Here is a 19282-nt window from a genome sequence, read left to right on the forward strand (position 1 = left end):
GACCAACATAAAACAACCTTTACTTGTCCATATGGTACGTTTGTTTTTAGGCGAATGCCTTTTGGTTTATGCAATGCAGCTGCAACTTTTCAACGATGCATGATGACAATATTTACTGATATGGTCAAAAATTTTGTTGAGGTTTTCATGGATGATTTTTCTGTTTTTGGTAACACTTACGATATCTGTTTGAGTAATTTGGCTAAGGTACTGAAGACATGCGAAGAGACGATTCTTGTCCTTAATTGGGAAAAATGTCATTTTATGGTCAAGGAAGGGATTTTCTTAGGTCATAAGATCTCAAAGAATGGAATTGAAGTTGACAAAGCAAAGGTGGACGTAATTGAAAGATTACCGGCCCCAATTAATGCGAAATGAGTCAGAAGTTTCTTAGGCCATGCTAGTTTTTACCGAAAGTTTATCAAGGATTTCTCGAAAATTTCAAAGCCGTTGTGTTTGTTGTTAGAGAAAGATACAGTGTTCAATTTCAACAAAGCATATTTGGAAGCTTTTGAAAATCTAAAGAATCGATTAATTACAGTCCCAATAATCATTACACCTAATTGGAACTCACCTTTTGAGTTAATGTACGATGCAAGTGATTACGCTATTGGAGCTGTGATGGGTCAAAGAAGAAGTAAAGTGTTCCACCCTATTTTCTATGTAGGTAGAACTTTGATGGGAGCCCAACTAAATTATACGATAACTGAAAGGGAACTATTCACTATAGTTTTTGCTTTTGACAAATTTCGTTCATATCTTTTATGTACCAAAGTTAGAGTATTTACTAACCATGCGACCATTAAATACTTGCTCACGAAGAAAGATGCAAAACCAAGGCTAATTTGTTGGATACTTTTACTCCAAGAATTTGACCTTGAGATCCAAGACAGAAAAGGTGTTGAAAATCAAGTAGCTAATCATCTGTCAAGATTGGAGCAAGATGAGGTAACCCAGTCTGGTGTGCCTATCAATGAGAATTTCCCAGATGAGCACTTATTTGAGGTAAGTCGCTTTCATGAAATACCCTGGTTTGCTGATTTTGCCAATTATCTTTCATGTGGAATAATTCCTCGAGAAATGTCATACCAATAAAGGAAGAAATTCCTTCATGATAGTCGATATTTTTTTTGGGAGGATCCATTTTTGTTTAAACAGTGTGCAGACAATATAGTCCGAAAGTGTGTAGCTGAAAGTGAGATTGCCAAGATCTTATATCATTGCCATTTATCTCCAAGTGGGGGACACTTTGGTGGTTCACATACTACAGCAAAGATTTTGCAAGCAGGTTTCTTTTGGCCTACACTATTTAAAGATGCTTATGCTTATGTGAAGAATTGTGATAAATGCCAAAGGACTAGAAATATATCAAGGAGGAATGAGACGCCCTTGATAAACATTTTAGAGATTGAATTGTCGACGTATGGGGCATTGACTTCTTAGGCCCGTTTCCTTCTTCATATGGGAACAAATACATCTTAGTTGCTGTGGACTATGTATCCAAGTGGGTTGAAGCTGAAGCATACCCTACAAATGATGCTAAGATAGTCATGCGATTCCTTCATAAGCATTTGTTTACACGATTTGGGACACCAAGAGCTATTATTAGTGATGAAGGTTCTCACTTTGTAAACAAATGGCTTAAGTGGTTGCTTGACAATTATGATGTGAAGCACAAGATTGCTACTGCCTATCACCCCCAGTTTAATGGACAAGTTGAAAGAGTGAACTGTGAAATCAAAGGTATCCTAGAAAAGGTAGTACGCCCTAACAGAAAAGATTGGTCTCGAAGGCTCAATGATGCATTATGGGCCTATCGAACAACATTTAAGACTCCGTTAGGAATGACTCCGTATCGGTTAGTCTTTCGAAAGACATGTGATTGGCCATTAGAATTGGAGAATAAAGCTCACTGGGCTTTGAAGCAGTTGAACTTTGATCTTAAGCAAGCCGGTGAGAGAATGATGTTACAACTTGATGAGTTGGAAGAGCTGAAGTTGTTTTCCTATGAGAATGCCAAAATGTGTAAAGAAAGATCAAAGAGATGGCATGATAGTCATATACAACCTCCCAAGTTTAAAGAATGTCAAAAGGTGTTGTTGTTTAATTCAAGGCTGAAGTAATTTCTTGGGAAGCTGAAATCCTGATGGAAAGGACCTTATACCATCCACCGAGTTTATCCTTATGAAACTATTGAATTGTACGATAATTACGGAGGTATGTTTAAAGTCAATGGTCAACATCTCAAACACTACAAGGATGGTGAAGTTGAGCGAGTTGAATCCTCGTTCGAATTAACAGACCCTTGATTTTTCATAAACTTGTCTTGAAAATAAATAAATCATTAGAATTTATTTTCTTAATTAAGTACATTTAATTAATTTTGTCTAAGAAGATTGGAACTTAAGCGGGACCGTTGTGACCCCTCCAACCTTTCCTGAGAATTACTTTAATGTAATTTGTTAAGAAGCTTTCTAATTAAGTTTTAAAATGGTTTTTCTAGTTTAATTTATTTTGTTTAATTTAAAATTTTTATGTTAATAAAGGGGGTCAAGTTTGGCCCAAGTAGTAATAAAATTTACTTTTAAGATACAGTCTGATTTTGAGGCCCAAGTCAGCAAAAAGGAGGAAAATTTTTTTTTACCCTTGCCATCACACCTATTACTTGCCGCCCAAGTAACTTTAATGTAGCTAAATTTTTGTTATATGTTTCCCTAATTTTTCCCTATATAAACCCCTTTTCATTCTACTAATTTTCATATCCCTCAAAGCATTATGCTTACACCCTAAAATTTCTTAAAATCTCTCTTTTTTGTGCCGCAAGCCTCAAATCCTAAAAGAAATCCCTAGCCTCTTTCTTTTCTTTTGCCGAAACTACTTAGTGTCGCCGTAAGAGAATCGCCGGAGCATCGTCGCCGCTGCTGCACACCACCATTGTTGTCGCACGTTGTCAACCCCGCCGCAACTCTTTGCCATTTCTTTCTGCCTTTGCAAGCAAAAACTTTGCCAAATTTTTGGGAAAATACCATGTCTCGCAAGAAAACTAGATCGTCAAAGACTACTCTTGAAAATCTGATTTTAATCGATGAAGAAGTGAAAGAGGGATTTGATTCAATCTTCAAGCATCAACCTATGATGCCGGAAAAAGGTTTTAACCTGAAGAGCAATGATGTGCTAGTTGTCCCTATGCTAATTAGAAAGATAATCAATGCTCTCATGTGGGAACGATTCTGTGATGCTCGTTCACTTCCCGATGATGAACTAGTTGAAGAATTCTATGCTAGTTTGACTACACAAGATGCTACTGAAGTCATCGTTCGAAAGAAAAAGGTACCTCTTACTTCTAAATCCATCAATGATTTGTTTAATTTACCTGATGTTGAGGAAGATGAGTACTACCCAATGATGAACAATATCAACTGGGATTTTCTTCAACAAGTGCTTTGATGTTTTGATAAATCTGGGATCCTAATGGATTATAAGAAAGTTTAGAAGCCATTATTGTCGAAGAGAATACTGAAAACTAGTACCGAAGGTATGGTTCTATTTTGTTCGCTACAGTTTTATGCCTATCTCACATAGTTCCACCATCTCGATGGAACGAATGCTCTTGTTATATGCAATTATCATAGAAAAGTCCATTAATGTTGGGAAAATTATCCTCAAGGAGATTCATGATTGTGCTAGAAAGAAGACAGGAAGTGTTTCTTTCCCATTATTAATTACTTCACTTTGCTTAAGGGCTTGTGTTAAAACACAAGCAAATCTGAAGGGGCAGTACGTTTAAGGGTGCATTACAAGTCATGATCTTGAAAGGTTAGTAGAGAGAGTGCATGAGCTGAACCAAGGCAAGCAAGAGGAACCAACTGAGCCAAAAATCGATGAGTCAACAAATAAAACTGAAACTGAAGTTGATTAAGTTATAGACACTGAAGAAGAAGAATTTGATAAGGAACCAAATAGTCCTCAACCAGCTAAAGGAGCTGAAAACTCTGAACCAAGGGTTGAGCTAGAAGAAGAACCAGTCAAGCTAAGTGTTGAACCAGAATTTATGACTCCAATGCTGAATCCTGGAAGTACTTCAAAGAAATCGGAGCTGTTAATTTTGATGGATATGTGCAAGTTCATGCACAATCAACAAAAAACTTACTGGAAATATGCAAAAATTAGGGATGATTCAATTCGAAATAATTTTAAGAATATCTCTAACACTTTTGCTCCTTAGTTCCCAGATGCTATCTTTGAGACATGGACGGAACATACTGACGATGCAAGCGGAGATGGAACTAAAAAAGACAAGGGGAATGAGTCAGAAAAATAAAATGGGGGATTCTTGTCTTGTTATTTATTTAATTGTTTTTTTTATGTCTTTAGGAATTTATTTCTTTAGTAATTAGGATTTAATCTTGCAAAATAAAACATAGCAAGCATGAATAAATACTTCTTTAGAAAGAATAAGACTAAATGATGTAGTAATGGGAATGAACATGTCTAGGATTGGATTATTAAAAAAGACTTGGTATTTAAGCTGTCTTAATGACTCACCTCTCTTTCTTTACAACCCTACCTGGTGTTCAATTTTCATTCATTACTTTGTTCTTGCAATGAGAAGATTTCTTCTTTTTAAAGGGGGAAAGGCAAATAAATTGCTCAAATTTTAAAATTTTCAAGTATGATTCAATCGTTTATTTCATAAGAATGTTTTAATAAATGAATGATTAGAGAAATTCTTTTTAATAAGATAACTTGTATGGAAGTATGATGGCGATTTTATCTGAGTGATTGTATGTTATCACGAAGAATGAAATGTTTTTATGATCTTAGTCCTAGGTAATGTTTACCATGAAAACTTAGTTTCTCTTGAGATCAGGCATGCATGAAGGTTTATATCTTTAGAATTGACTTAGTAACTTTCTTGAGGTGAAATCCTAGGGTACATAAAAATCTAAAATGATATAGGCACCATTTTTCTTTAGATCGTTTGAGCCTTTTCAAGCCCACCTTACTATATTAGACCCTTGAAACCATAATTTTGGGCTTTAAGGACTATGTTTCCAATGAACCTACATTATAAGCCAATTACCACCTTTTTAAAAATTTATCCTAATTTTGTGCACCTATCTTATCTTAAGTGTCTTGGGAATCAACATTTGAGGAAATTTTTCATAAAGATGTATGTGCTCATGCTTAAAAAAAAAGCGAAGAAAAGTTCGCTTTGTCTTCAAAAAGGAGAAATGTATGAGCTTGAGTTCAAAATAAGTTTGGGGGTGTTTCAAAGGTTCACTTGAAGAAAAAAGTTGAATATCAAGAAATCCAAGACAAAGTTAAAAGTCAAGATTTTTGAAACCGTAATGCCCCATCTCTTAAAATCCCTACCTTTAACCTAGCCCCATTACAACCTTATAAAAGACCTATTGATTTGATGATTATGTCACCTACATTAGTGGAGAAGAAGTACTAAGTTCAACATATGAAGATCATAAATATGATTGTTTTGCTTGATTGATGAGAAATTGTGTTGAATGAAGAATATTATCTATGGCTGTGACATACATGCAAACTATGATTCATGTTGGCATATCTTAAAAGTTAGAATAAAACTTTTAAAATGTTTGTATACAAGTTACTTGTTAATAAATAAGATCTATGAGCATGAATTTATTGATGCATGATTATGTGACGAAGATTGATGTTATTTACACTCTTAGAAAATTTTGCCTTAGCAAGACCTTGTGATGCGTATGAACATTACTCGGGATGAGCAATGATTTAAGTTTGGGGGGTGTAAACGGAAAAATATATAGGATTTTTCCTATATAATTCATCACTTTTTTACTTAAAATTGTTGTTAAAACCAAGTAATTGTTTATTAAATTAATGAAATATGTGAAAATATGAAATTAGGACATAGAAATTATTACAATGTGATTTTATTTTTTATTATATAGTTTTCAAGCATAAAATGACTTATTCGATATTAATTTAAGCATATTATATTTTTAATCTATGAAGTGGGCCATGCATGATTAAATTAAATAATAAAATATAATGTTATATTTTAATAACTCATTTTAAATATTTCATTAATAAAAATTAGTTTAATTAATTGAGTAAATTGATTAATTAAAGTTGTTAAAGTAATTTATTGGTCATCTAAACTATCTGCTATTTTTGACAGGTCTAAGGATTTTCTTCTAATTGCAAAACCGTCCAAGTGGGGACCAAGCCAACCCAATTTTCGGCTGCACATGGCTGATTATAAACTAACTTTTGGTTTAATTATACAAGGTCCTAGAAGAATTGAAGAAATTTGAGATTTACCTGAAGATTTGCAGTTGACTGGGTCTCAGTCCTGAATTGTTGTGGCATCCAAATTGACCAAAAATAAAGGAAAAATTAGCTTGATTTGCTTGATTTATGGCCGGTGAACCATGGGAGATTTTTCAAAGGATGAACACCCCTATATTTAATAAACTATCCCCCTCTCCTAACCTATAAATAAGACCCTCTCATTCATTCATCTATCATCCCTCACTTCTCATCATTCTCTGCTCTCTCAATTCTCTCAACTCTCTTAGCTCTCACACCTATCATCATCCTTGCATAAGGATTTCAGCAAACTAGTCTCTTAAATAACCCTTAGTTGGCCACCTTGGAGAGCCATCAACAAAGGAGTTAAGCAAAGGAGCGAAGGAGCCTCGTCAGTCGGAGTCTTGGGTGACAGCCACTCTGAATTGGGTTTAATCTTTCTCTTCTTTGATTTAATTTAAAGATGTTTTCTATGAGTTCTTTGTTCTTGTTTACAATAATGATAGCTTAATTTTATTTAAGCTAGGATGATTATTTTGAATAAATAATATTTATTTGATTCATGCTTATAATGTTTGTGCCTCAATCAATCATGTTTTCAATTAAAATCAAGTCTGTATTTTGCTCATACGTGATTGAAATGCACCTGAATTAGCTGAGAGATCCTAACTAGACGACGGCTAATGGACGCAGAATTGAAATGTGCATGTTCAATTTAGATCCTAACCCGATTAAATTGTAGGTTGCGTAACAACCCTAACCAGGCTCTGTTATTTGCATAGTTTTTAGATTTGTATGATTAAATTGTTTCAAACCTAACACGTCCCTGTTACCTCACACGAATGCTAAGAAACCCTTAGCAAATAAGGATCAGTAAGATGCGTATTTACTAAGAAAAGGATTCCAAAAGGACCTAATTTGGTTTCCAAACTCATGAAAGATCGGGTTGCCATGGAATGTTTTTTCGAATATTTTTAAGTATGATGAAAATAAATTGAGTTTAATTAAAGTAATTGTCCTAGTTTATTTATGTTATAATTGTTGCAAATTGTGTTTAATTTTGCTAAAATCTACTTCATTCATATAGTCTGTATATATAGAAAAACTTGCATTAGGGATCATTGCATTCAATTTAATTTAGACACCACTTCTCAACTATATTGTGTTTTTACTTATTTTTTAATTGTTAATATAATTTTACAAGTTAAGTGGCTTACCACAAGCACAATCCCTGTAGAGATGATAACTCGATACTTTACACTTGCACAAACCTGAGCGTTACAGTTTTGCTATAGCATTTCTATGGGCAAAATGATCTGATTTCGCTACACCGGTCTATTGTTTAGCCTTTCCAGTTGTAGTGTGATTTTAAGATGTTTCTAAAATCTTTCTATGGTTGCACTCTGAATTTACCTCTTCTGCAATTGCATCTTTAACAATTTCATTCAATTGGGTCCCACTTCTGATAGTGATTGCCTTACAATGCTCCTTCCTTTGTGATCTTGAATTCTTCGTATTACTTAGCAGAGTTTCTTGAGGTATCGAATTTAAAGCATTTGCTCTCTGACCCACTTGGTTCTCAAGATCTCGAAGGGATGCAGCTTAACTCTGGATCACAACATCATTCTTGGCCATATAATCTTTCAAGAAAGCTTCAATAGGTGATGATGATGAAGGGACCGATGTATGACCTTTTTGGGCACTCTGCCTCAGCATAAGTTGAGTAGAACCAGGTAGTGTATTGATGGCATTCTATCTTGCACCATTACTAAAATTCCCTGCACCTTGATTATTCTAACTAAATTTTGGATGTTGCTTCCGCCCTAGATTGTAGGTATTGGAATAGGAGTTATTATTCCGATTGAAATTACCCATGTAACACACAGATGCTGGGTTCGATAGGCATTCGCCAAACACATGGTCTTTCCCACAATAAACACACAATAGCTTGACTGATTTCATCTCCTGAACTTGAGTTGACCTCTTCATTGTTTTGATCATATTAGTTAAAGATGATACTTGATCAATCAATGAAGTGATTGCATTAAAATCCACAGTGCTAACAATTGTCCTGCAAGTCCCAACTCGCTTGGTAGGATATTTGATAATCATTGTTGGCAATCTATTTCCAAAATCTCATAAGCTTCATTATAAGATTTATCCAACAAAGTACCATTAGAAGAAGCATCAACTACCATACTTGTATGTGCATTCAACCCATTCTAAAACATCTCCATCTGAGTCCAGTGTTGAAACCCATGCATCGGATATTTTCGTAGTAATTATTTAAATCTTTCCCAAGCTTCGTACAATTTTTCATCCTCTGATTACAAAAAAGACGTAATATCATTTCTAAGCTTGGCATTCATATTTTTTGGGTTATACTGTAGAAAAAATCTTTTGCAAAGATCATTCCATGATGCCACTATTCTCGATGGCAATGCATTCATCTATGCTCTTGCACGATCTCTGAAAGAGTATGGAAACAATTTAAGTAAGAAAGCGTCTTCAAGAACACCCTGTTGTCTAAACGGGTCACAATCCTCTAAAGAAAGTTGTAAATGCAGTCTTGGATCTTCAATGGGTAACCCCCAAACTGTCCTACTATTTGCAACATCTGAAACATTACCAATTTCAACTCAAAATGCTGAGCTTGTATGTGTGGTCTTACCATTCTATGATTCAAATCATGTAAAATTGGAACAACATGTTCTTGAATTAGTCTATCTGGATCATATATCACACAAGGAACATGAGGATTAACATCATGACCATTTTGATTATCATTGAGACCATGATCATTCCCTTCCCTAGCCATACTACGTATCTCCCTTCTTCTCCTTCGCAAAGTTCTTTCAATCTCTGGGTCAAAAGGATACTCTTTGTTAGCGGGGATGCCTCTTCTCATAAACTGACGGTAAACCTATGGAAATTAGATGCAACCAAGTTAAATAAAGCTAAGAAAACAAAAGAACATAACAAACAAAATTTCACCAATTCTCAATCCTCGACAACAGTGCCAAAAACATGTTGCATGTGAAATAATATGCGAATTGTCCAAGTATACACGTTGAACCCAGTAATAAAATTATAAGTGAGATCGTCTCCACAAGGATTGGTTAGGTATAAAATGGTTGAGTTGTTATAATGAAGTATAATTAATGTTATGACAAAAATAGTGATAAAAATATAGTGGTAATTTGAAGAAATAATGATGTGTGTAATATGAATAACTGATAAATAATGGAAAATGCTATGACAAAACAAGAATAAAAATACAATGGCAAATTCGAGAATAATTACATGAATAAAACATAAGCGAACAAGTAAACAACTAAAAATGCTATAGCAAAGGACAGAGGATCTACGATGATGATTTAGAAGGTCGAGATTATTAAGAATCTACCTTTACTAATAGTAATGCATCGACAAAACCATACTCAACCTATTGTTCAGAAGAGTTCTAAAATGGGCACCTTCTTTCGAGAACAAGACTTCAAGTTACCTTACCTTAAGTGATATATGTCTATAGGCCTTTAGCATGGTACCTTGCACTATTTTGTTTCCTTTCAGTATGAATGTTGTTTTATGTCTAGAGGCTGTTACAAGTATGTGGTCAAACACTTGCTCACATCATTCAATTTCGATGTCATTAACCAAACCTTGTCAGAATTAGATTAATTTATTGAAGATGTTGTACATCTATCTATGTCTAGAGTTTACAAACCTATAATTTTATGACAAGAACCTTTGAATGAAATAGAGTATTAGAGCAGATCTATGCTTCAGGCATTAAAGAAAATAAGAGTTTCATCAAGTAATCCAAACCCTATGAGATCTAGCTTATGAGTTGAAAACTAAAATTCAAATCCAAAGTATCATTCAACATGGTTTTCATTAAATCAATTCATGAAGAGTAATCAAGAAATAATGGAAGAACTTTGGAAAGATAGCTTCTGCTTATCTAGCCCACACTCTAGCGATGCAGTTGTTAGAGTATGCCCAAGGATCAATCATGAGATGGTTGTAATAACATACTTGATTTATCATGTTTATTAATATAAGGCGTTACCATTATTATTTCAGTTTCTTTTCTGTGTATATAAATAAATTGTTTTATAATAATGTCCTGAGAATAATATGATTATTCTTAAAAGTTCCTTAGTCAAGTATTATTGTTGGATAGGACAACGATAATGCATTAAGACTAACGTGTAGTAGATTGATGATAAAGAGTTGCCATTGATATGGAATGTCGAATCATTACATGAATATGTGTGTTAGAGAACAACATATTGACCCACCCGTTATGAGTATGTTTCTTGGATTATTATGTAAGCTGTCACAACATTACTCATAATGATTAATATTTATATGATCCTCGGACTTGAGATCATCATAATCCCAACATCGTGAGTTGTATATTTTGATACGATCAAACGTACAATCAGAATCGGTTGTTCTATAAATCTTGATGTTGGATATACCACAATCTATGTAGAGGATATGGTTGGTCGATATAGGATAAGTCCCTCCTACATAATGGGAGTAATATATTAGGCCACTTGATTAAGTGAGACTAGAAATGCATGGCCATGCTCAAATAAGTTGATATTAGATGTCATACTTATTTGTATATCGTAGTCTGCTTAAGATATCAAGGAACATGGAATGGACAATGCAAGTGTGACTATTCCATGACTTGTGTCCAATCCAGAGATAAAGGACTTAAGGATTATTGCATAAAAGGTTAAGTCGAATCATGATCTCTTGTGACTTAGGTAGTAATGATGCATTGCTAGATGCCACTCATTGTTCGTAGCATTAGAATCGTTCTAGTGTTACTGCTAACGTTACAAGAACCTACAGGGTCACACCCTATAGTTGAAATGAACGGAATAAACCATAGTTGGTATTGTTTTTGGGGTCGCTTGAATTAAATTAATTATAGAATTAATTTAATTCGGTAATCAAATTTCCAACACATTATGTACAAGGTTGTTGTACGTATAGTGAGGACATGAATTTGGTTAGCATAAGAATTCAAATAAATATATGGTTTACCGAACTTATATTATAATTAATGTAATTATAATTTTCGGATTAAAATATTATTATATTTATTTAATTCTTAAAAAAAACCCTAAAACAAAAGGATATATATAATCCCGTTTTTCTTTGTTTGAGTCTAGCAGCCTTCAAAGAAAAATAACTCTCAAAACTGTTTTGGGGATTCCTTCCATTCGTAGTCAACTAGGTGGATTACGTAGAGGCCGGAATCACGATAGATTGCGGTTTGGTTCGACAGCAGATCAGACTACTCGTTGTTGAGGTGTTGCTGTCTACTCTGAATAAACATTAGGTAATTTCGCAACCTCTTTCACCCCGATTAGTTCCTCACACATGGATCCCTGGTTAGGATCACCGGATTTTTATTTTTCGCTGCGCCATAGAGGTGCCGGCGATCCAACAGCAGTGTGCTATAGTGGCTGAGAGGGACTGCCTTCGTCTTTCTCTTCTTCACTCTACTCAGTTGCTACCCTCTATTTTTCTACCTAAGAATCTTCCCTTTGTTTTTCGCCCCCTTTAGGTTTTCCTTATTTGACATTTATAATCATTTCCCCTAGGGTAAATCCAATAGTCCATGATTTTCTTCCCTCTTTGTTAGGTGGTTACATTGGTACAAGTTTAACTCGGCCCAGGACTGGTATGCTTTGAGTGCTGACTGGACATCTTTTCGGCATTACCACGATAGTCTTGTCGACAAACTGTCCAAACCTTTTGCCCCAGAAAGCTTTACTCCTTTACTTATTTACGTCTTGTTTCCCAACCTGCACTTGCCAATCCACCACGACAGACAACCCTTCCACAAGCAATTAAAAATAACTAACATTTAAGTATAGTCCAAGCTCCTAATGTAATGCTAAAAAAATAAAAATACTAATTAAATATCCAGAACTAAATGTACCTAAGTACAAGAAATTAGCTATATTTAAAGGCATAAAATATAACTATTTTCAAGAGTTATCAGTTACAACTCTTCCCCCTTAGAAAATTTTTTCCTCGAAATTTCTTACCTGAAAATAAGTTTGGGTATCATGATATCATAGATTCTTCTCTTTTCCATGTAACTTTCCTCAACTCCATGCAAATCAAATAATACTTTAACCAATAGTACCCATTTATTCTGCAATTCCTTTACTTTTGGAGCTAAAATTCTAACTAGTTCTTCGCTATAAGTTAGATCAGGCTGCAGCTCTATCTCATCCGTTGAAATTACATGTGATGGATCAGAATGATAGCGACGAGCATCGAAACATGAAAAACATTACTGATTTTCTCCAGTTCTGGAAGAAATGTCAAACGATAAGCTATCATTCTGATTCTTTCTAAAATTTCATACGGTTCAATGAACCTCAGACTGAGTTTTCCTTTTATGTCAAAACGTAACACTTTTCTCCGGGGCGAGACTTTCAGGAACACGTTCTCACCGACAGAAAACTCAATATCTTTACGTTTCAAAACAACATAAGATTTCTGACGATCGGATGGAGCTTTCAAATTATCATGGATAATGCAAACTTTATCTTCAGTTTCCTAAACTATATAAACTCTAACAAATTTTCTTTCATTTAATTCAGAACGGTATAATGGACTTCTACATTTACGCCCATATAAAGCCTTGCATGGAATAATTTTTATACTCGACTGATAACTATTATTGTAAGCCAACTCAGCTAATGGTAAATATTTTTCCCGGTTACGTTCAAATTCAACAACACAACACCATAACATATCTTCTAGAATTTGTAATACCTGTTCTGGCTGACCATTCATTTGTGGATGAAAGGTAGTACTGAAATTCAATCTGGAGCCCAAAGCCTCGTGCAACTTACTCCAAAATCTAAAGGTAAACCTTGGATCACGATTGGATATGATCGATAGTGGTACACCGTGCAATTTCAGAATTTCTGAAACATAGAATTCAACAAATTTCTCAAGTGAGTAATCAGTTTGAACAAGATAAAATAAGCTAATTTCACGATGGAACTTGATGTTCAGCTTTCACATGCTGGCATATCAAGCATCTAGATACAAACTCTGATATTCCACGTTTCATTCCCGACCACCAATAACATTGTTTCAATTCATTATACATTTTATTGCTTATAGGATGATTCGAATAAACACTATTGTGAGCTTCGTTTAATAATTCTCATTTCAACCTTGAATTACTCGGTATGTACAATCGATTACGAAAGTATAGGCAATTGTTGGTTCTGATACAGAAATTAGTCGGCTGGCCATTTTTCACTAGATCCCACTTTGCTAACAACTCTAGATCATTTTTTTAAAGTTCTAGAATTTGCAATAAGAAAATCAGTTTCAGTTTCAGTTCATCCAAAATAGAACCATCACATTCCAATGTCAAAGCCCTCAAAGCAAATAGAGATTTACAACTTAAAGTATCAACTACAATGTTAGCTTTCTCAGGATGGTAATCAATCACTATATCATAATATTTTAGTAATTCAAGCCAAATACGTTGTTACAACTTCAAGTATTTCTAAGTCATCCAATATTTCAAAATTTTATGATCAGTGAAAACATGACATTTTTCATCGTATAAATAAGGTCACTAGATCTTTCAAGCAAAAATAATAGTTGATAATTCTAAATCATGCATCGGGTAGTTTCTCTCGTGAGGCTTCAACTGTTGTGAGGCATAAGAAATTACTTCCCATTCTACATCAAAACGTAACCCAACCCATAAAGAGATGCATCACTATAAACGGTAAACTCTTTCCCGATCTTAGGTTGAGTTCGAAATAGAGCTTTGGTTAACATATTCTTCAATTCATCAAAGCTTTTTGACATTTATCAAACAAAACAAAACTAACAACTTTTTGCAACAATTTCAGCATCGGAGATGCTATGATCGAAAATTTTTAAACGAATGTCTAATAATACTTGATTTAGCAAAGAAAGCTACGTACCTCAGAAACATTCTTTGAAACTTTCCAATCAAAAATTGCTGATATTTTATTCGGGTAAACTCGTATGCCATCAGCGGAGATTACATGAGCCAAGAATCCTTCTTCTCGAAGCCAGAATTCACATTTATTAAATTTTGCAAATAGTTTTTTTCACGCAAATTTTGCAATAAAACTCTTAAACGTTCAGCATGATCTGGCTAATTCAATGAGTAAATCAAAATATCATCTATAAATACCACAAAAAATAATCCAAATATGGTTGAAATAAATAATTCATTAAATCTATGAATACAGCAGGGGCATTAGTAAAACCAAACAGCATTATTAAGAACTCATAATGGTCGTAACGAGTTCTGAATGTAGTTTTTGATACGTCTCGCTCTTAGCTCGAAATTGATAATAATTGGATCACATATGTATCTTCGAAAACATGGTAGACCCTTTCAATTGATCAAATAAGTCTTCGATTCGAGGTAACGAATGTTTGTTCTTTATTGTATGTAGGTTCAAATATCAGTAGTCTATGCACAATCTCATCGATCCATATTTCTTTTTCATGAATAACACCGGTGCACCCAAAGGCAACGCACTTGGTCAAATAAAAACGCGATCAAGCAATTTCTGTAACTATGCTTTCAACTTTTTTAACTCAATAGGAGTCATTCTGTATGGAGCTATTGAAACAAGAGTTGTCCCAGGTACAAGGTCTATAAAAAATTTAACATCTCAGATTTGTGGTAACCCTGGCAATTTTTCGGGAAATACATCAACAAATTCTTTAACTATCGATACTTGATTGATTTTTTATTCAAACACATAAGAATCATGAATGTGTACGAGATACGCTTCACAACCTTTCCTGATCAATTTCTAAGCCAACAATGCTAAAATTATATTCGTCGCATACTCTGTTCCACAAGCTTCAACAAAAATAAGTTCACCGTTCTAAAATTTCAAAGTGATTTGTTTATGTCGACAGTTCACTATAGCATCATGTTTAGTCAACCAATCCATACCCAAAATAAGATCAAAATCATCAAATGGTAATAACATCAAATTAACAAGAAAGCAATAACCCCACATTTTCAGTGGACACATTCTACAAATCTGATTCATTAAAACACATTAACCTAGTGGATATGTGACTCTAACAGTGTAATTAGTTGACAATAGGTATATTATTTTTATTTACTAATGTATACATATATAGGAATGTGTTGACCCAGGTTCAATCAATGCATATACATTAATATCAAAATGGGAGAATGTATTACAATAAAGCTGGAGTAGAATTTCCTCACGGGCTCTAATAGCATAGGGCCTAGCAGGTGCTCTCACCTCTGATCGCTCAGTCTTATCAATAGATTTTCCTTGACTAGTCATAGCAACTCTACTATTTCCCGGCTTCCTACTTCTTTCTGAAGTAGTCTCAGGATTAACCATTTGATTCCCAGATTCATTGTATCACTTCAGATAATTTCTAAGAAAATGATCTGTGGAACCGCATTTGAAACAAGATCCTATTTTGAATCGACATTCACCAAAATGGTTTTTACCACAATGCTCACAAACGAGTTTCTCCAAATTTCTAACACTGTCCACACTAGCAGTCAGTGAATTTACAAATCTTATATTGCTCGATCTTGGTCTATCTCTACTAGTGAACCTTGAAGGTGAAGTGAACTAACTCGCATCATTACAATATTTCTTCACTGGAGAAGTTTGAACCAATTTAGTTGGCCCTCTTTTACTAAAATCTCGAGATCTCATATCTGATTTCCTTTCATCTTTACAAATCTCTTCCATTTTCTGTGCACGATTTGACAATTCTACAAATTCTCGTAATTTCAAAACTCCAACCAACATTCGAATTACATCATTCAAACCATCTTCAGATCGAATACATATTTCCTTTTTAGTCACGACAGTATTTGAGCATATTTGCTTAAGCGAACAAATTCTTGTTCGTACTCTGCTACTAATCAATTTACTTGTTTCAACTCAATAAACTCTTTCTTTTTCTTCTCTAAATATAAATGACTAACATACTTCTACCTAAATTCTGTCTGAAAGAAATCCCAACTAATCTGATCACTCGGAACCATAGCTGTCAGCACACACCACCATGAGTATGCTTCGTCCTTCAATAATGAAAGTGCACATTTCAAATTGTCTTCTGGTGAACTCATTAACTCTGCAAAGACTCTCTATGTATTTTCAAGCCAATATTCAACTTTGGTAGGATCATTATGAACTTTACCTCTAAATTCTTTAGCCCCACAGTTACAAATTTATCAATAGAGGTTCGATGAACTACTACAGGTGCGAGGTTTTGAGGACACGGGGGTGCCAGGAGAGGCACGATTAGGGGTGGAAGTTGCTGAGCTACTGATTGGCTCTTATAAAATCACTAAATCACTGATTCATCATACTGATAACTCTTGAAAAGAGTTATAATTCATACTTTTAGTCGTAATTAATTTATTATACTTAAGTAAAATTATCTTCATTTTAGGTAATTGCATGATCATTTCTAGTCAATCGGGTGGTGCATTTAAGAACTTGAGATGGTGATTACTTTATTGCATCTTTACTTTTAATTACTTGTGGAAAGGTCTTGTTGTCGTTGAATGGCAGGTTTAAGGGAGAAGGATAGCAGACGATAGAGGTTTACCGAGGCATTATGAGAGGTTTCCATGGCAATGTTGCTGAAGAACATGAAAAATAACCAGTCAACAATGGGAGAACTCAGCATTTAGTCCCCTACATGCATGTGTAATGGAGAATATTCACCTCAAAATTAAGGAAAAGCAATCATTAGCTGAAAAGTTTTACCCTAGAGGACAACCCTAGTATAAAAGGCAATAAAAAGGGGGAGAGATGATGAGGGCAATTTTTTTGAGCTTGGACAGAGGTCTCATGGAGGCAAGAAGGGCAAGTTAAGCTGACTGTGAACTTTGGTGAGGAAAAAAACAAGACGCTGAGTTGGGGGATTTGAGTTTTGAAATCCATATTTCTTCCTCTACATTTTGTTCCAATTCTTCTATTCTAAACTGATATTTTGGGATATTGATGAAACAAAAGTGTAGCCTAACCATGAGCTCAATTAATACAACTAGGGTTTGTTTTGGATGATGTTTTAACTTTGATTAATGTTTATGGACTAATATGGTTCATAATACTGCTTTACCTAATGATTGTTTTTGTTTAAATGCTTAAAAGAGTGTTGATGAATGCTCAATAAGTCTTAAGGTAACTTGACACCGACAGGATTAGGTTACTTGGACTGAAGTTGGGTAATATAAGCGAGTGTTGAGTGAAATGCTCCTGTAAACTCTAGACATAGAGCCTTACCTTATACAGTTTAGAGGGTTGAGCTTTAGTAGTAGTTGCTAATCTTGAGCTTATAGATATATAGTACCTTAGGGGTGAGTAACCCTAGGTCTTACTTTCAACATAGGTAAACCACATTAGTACCAAATTAGATAGTAAGTTCACCATAGTTTTTCCACGGTATTATTCACGGGCTACAATAGATCCCTTAGTAATCCCAACCTTCACGACCAATGTTCCAACCTTTCTAAAGCACTTAGTACTCTTGTTTGATTTGTTGCAATTGTAATCTCAACTGGTATACTTCATTACTCTCATTTCTAATGTATTAATCCCATTTTAATTTGATTAAACATCATTCGGTACATTTATCCATTTTGTTCAATTATGATAACTTAGACAAATAACACTCATCCAATCCTCGTGGGAATGATACTTACTCATCACTTTATTACTTGATTCGACGTGTAAATTTACACAATTCGCACATCATATTCACACGCAACAAGTTTTTGGCACCGTTGCAAGGGATTGGCAATTGGTAACTTTAGTTTTTTTTATTGCAACTTTTATAGTCTTAGTTGCTAATTTGTTTGTTTCGTGATCTCAACATGTCTGTTACTAACTGTATGGGTAGAGGCCCTCCTGTTGAAGTACTCTATCCCTTAGATCCTGAAATTGAAAGCACCTTGCTAAGAAGGAGAAGAGAACAAAGAGTAATGCATCAAGACAGTAACAATCCACCTGCTATAAATGAGCCACTTAATCTGGGAGCTTCGGATGTTAATCCACCTATTGCTCAGATGTTTAATGATCAGGATAGGCCAATTCGAGAGCATGTAGTGCCTATCTTAGACAACCTGAATCCTGGAATAGTTAGGCCACAAATTCAAGCTCCCCACTTTAAACTAAAACCTGTAATGTTTTAAATGCTTCAATCAATTGGTCAACTTGGTGGTTTGCCAATTGATGATCCCAGATTGCATTTGATACTTTTCTTGGAGGTTTGTGATTCTTTCAGGTGGCAAGGTGTCCTTGAAGATGCCTTAAAACTCAAATTGTTTCCCTATTCTTTAAGAGGTCATGGTACAACATGGCTCAATGCTTTACCATCTTGAGCAGTAGAATCATGGAATGATCTCTGTCAAAGATTTCTGCTGTGATATAACCTACCCAATATGAATGTCAAACTAAGTATTGACATAACATCCTTCAAAAAACTAGATAATAAAACATTGTATGACTCATGAGAAAGGTTAAAATATTTGCTTAGGAAATGTCCTATGCATGGATTTCAACATTGGACCCAAATGGAGATGTTTCAAAATGGTTTGAATGCACAAACAATGATGGTGGTTGATGCTTCAACTAATGGAACTTTGTTGGATAATTCCTACAATGAAGCCTGTGATATTTTGGAGAGAATCACCAATAATGATTATCAATACCCTACAAAAAGAGTTGGAGCTGGTAAGAGAGTGGATGGATCATTCAAACTTGATGCTATTACTTCACTTACTGCTCAGGTATCTTCACTAGCCAACATGATAAAGACCAAGTAGAAGCCTAGTGAGGTGAAAGAGCTGAAAACATCTGGGTTATCTCGTGTTTATTGTGGTGAGGATCGAGCGTTACAGAACCAA

At 34.6% G+C, this 19282-nt stretch overlaps 1 non-coding gene across 1 annotated transcript; it reads left to right on the plus strand.

The window, feature by feature from the left end:
- The first annotated feature begins 8562 nt into the window (after positions 1-8562).
- Positions 8563-8669, plus strand: LOC128040266 (small nucleolar RNA R71). The gene has a single exon (XR_008194923.1). It is a non-coding gene; the product is annotated as a small nucleolar RNA R71 (small nucleolar RNA).
- The last annotated feature ends 10613 nt before the right edge of the window (positions 8670-19282 follow it).

The sequence above is a fragment of the Gossypium raimondii genome, chromosome 3 (genome assembly GCF_025698545.1).
Source record: "Gossypium raimondii isolate GPD5lz chromosome 3, ASM2569854v1, whole genome shotgun sequence".
In the NCBI taxonomy this organism is placed as follows: Eukaryota; Viridiplantae; Streptophyta; class Magnoliopsida; order Malvales; family Malvaceae; genus Gossypium; species Gossypium raimondii.